Raw genomic sequence first — 2,952 nt, forward strand, 5'->3', positions numbered from 1 at the left:
AAATCTATACATTTTAGTTTACCATTAATAAGTAGCAAGGTCTTTGAAGAATTTATTGATTTGGACAGATCACTTTTATAAATATTAACTTTGTAGTTATGTATGTGGAAAATAGTTTTTGAGAGCCTGGAAACAGGGAGTACAAATAAGAATCTATAAAAACAGATGAACAGAAGGAAATGAGAGATTTAATTATGGTGGTGATATATGAACAAAGAAAAGGAGATGTATGTAAAAATAGAATGTTTAAAGCAGAATTGTGAAAGTCATTGACTGAGTTTGGCAACTCATTGGATAGAGAAGAGTCAAGGATGATTCTAAGCTTTTAAATCTGCATTATTAGGAGCATGAGTGACTTTGAAAAGTTAGAAAAACTATAGATTTAAAAGAATCATGATGATTTTTCTTTTGGACATCTTGGTTGTGAATTGCTAATAGAACATCTAAATAGAGAAATTTAACTTATAGGAAATTGTGAATTTTGAAATTTTTATATAAAGTTGAACACTGATCCTATAGAAGCTGATGAAAAAGACCACGAAGAAGAAAGAAGAAGAAGAAGAAGAAGAAGAAGAGGAGGAGGAGGAGGAGGAGGAGGAGGAGGAGGAGGAGGAGGAGGAGAAGGAAAAGGAGAAGAAAGAAGGAGGAGGAGGGGGAGTACAAAAAAGAAAAAAAGCATAAAACTGATTCAAAGGAGATATAATTTCATCTACAGGCCCTTGGGAAATCAAGGCTCAGGACAATTTTGCTAGCTTTCAAAAAAAACTTCAAATTCTTAAGGTAATAAAATATGTACTACTCGATAGGGAAGGCTTAAATAACCTTTACAGAATGAAGGAATCAATGTATGTCAGACAAAAGATTTGAATTTAGCTCTTCTGTCTCCAACACTTTTATGTCAAGTCATTTTCCATTATGCCTCTCATAGGAATTTTATGGTAGATTTTATAGATGCACTTATATGTTATATAAATTCATAAAATGAAACAGTTATACAAAATAATATTCTCATTTATATAAATGTGTTCATTATCTCAATGGTATTTTGGCAATGCCTGAGATAACTCCAACAAAGTTAGTACATTGTCAGTGTCATTGAACATTATAAATCATTATGGGTGAAATGTTTAGCCTGATGGGCTTTTGTTCATAAATATTTTTTTGATTTCTTAGTCTATAGGTAAATTAGAAACAACAATGAAGCATACATCATTTCTTTTCACTGGGAAAGGGTTATAGGACACAACCTACAGATAGAGAATAGGATAGGTCTTAAAGTACATGATTTCAACAAAATGACCAATTGAATGTTAAATGAGGCAGAGAAAATGCCTCTGATCACATAGATTTTAGAGCATTTTAATGTATAGATTCCTGATCACATCACATCAGACTTGGCATTATTGGAGCAGACACATCAATTTAATTTTATTATCAGTCAAAAATCATACTTAATGAGCACTTATAGATAGTATATCATTATTTGAAGAATAATGGAACATGGAAGAAGAGGAGGAAGGATGAATAGAAGTCTATGGGTATAAAGACTGAATAGTAAAAGTTGAAACAAGGACAATCAAAGGCTAAACAAAATATTCCAGTTATAAGTTGACTTTCCAAAATAATGGATGAATCAAAGCAAGAAAAATAAAAGAGGTTTTAGATTACAAAGTGAATGCCCCTTTTATAATTATATAACTATTTTATTTGTTTACCTGTTACATTCAGTAGTAGTTTCTACCTATCATTTTTGTAAGATTTGGATTTTACAATTTTCTTCCACCCTCCCTCCCCTACACACCCCCAGAAAGCGATCTGATATTCTAAACAGTGTTTCCATGATATGTGTTGATCAAAATTGAATTAAAGATTACACTCCACAGGTTTTTCTCTGGAAACAGATGTTATTCTCCATCACATATACACTAAAATTATCCATAATTTTTACACTGATGAAATGAGAAAGTCCATTAAGTTTGATCATCACCCATATGTTTCTGTACAATGTTGTTCTGGTTCTGCTCATCTCTCTCAGCACCCATGCATGCAAGTTTTTCAAGCTTCTCTGAAATCCCATACTTCCTGATTTCTAATAGAAAAATAGAATTCCATCACATACACACACACACACACACACACACACACACACACACACACACACACAAAACAGCTTCCTTATCCATTCGCCCATTGATGGACATCTTGATTTCCAATTCTATACAACTGCAAACAACACTATTATGAATATTTTTGTAGAAGTGATATTTGCATTCTTTTCCATAAACTCTTCAGAGTATAGACCCAGGAAAAGTATTGATAGATCAAAGGGTATGTGTATTTATATTGAACTTTGGGCATAATTCCAAATTTCTCTCCAGAAAGGTTGGAACAGTTCACAAATTTATGAGCAAAGTATTAGTGTCCCACAATACCCACAACCTGCCAACACTGTTCAGTGTCCATTCAGACACTGGACAATCTAAGGTGGTATCTCAGAGAATTTCTTTAGTCAGTAATGACATAAAGAAATGTTTCATAAGACTATGGATCACTTTGATTTCCTCATCTGTAAATGACCTCCACATATCCTCTGACCATTTGTCAACTGGGGAAAGGCTAGTTTTTGAAATAAATTTGATTCGGTTCTCTTTATATTTTGGAAATGATAGCATTGTCAGAAGCACTAGTTGTAAAAAATGTTTCCTAGGGCCAGCAAGGTTGCACAGTGGGTAGAGTACCAGCCCAGGAGTCAGGAGGATGTAAATTCAAATCCAGTCTCAGACACTTTATAATTACCTAGCTCTGTGACCTTGGACAAGTCACTTAACCCCAATATCTTGCAAAATAAAAAATAAAACAATAAAATAAAAATTGTTTCCCACATTGCTACATTTCTCTTTTTTATTTTTAGCAGATCTTTTTCTTCCACTTTAAATTTATTTATTTAATTTG

The sequence above is a fragment of the Macrotis lagotis genome, chromosome 3 (assembly GCF_037893015.1).
Source record: "Macrotis lagotis isolate mMagLag1 chromosome 3, bilby.v1.9.chrom.fasta, whole genome shotgun sequence".
Taxonomy (NCBI): Eukaryota; Metazoa; Chordata; class Mammalia; order Peramelemorphia; family Peramelidae; genus Macrotis; species Macrotis lagotis.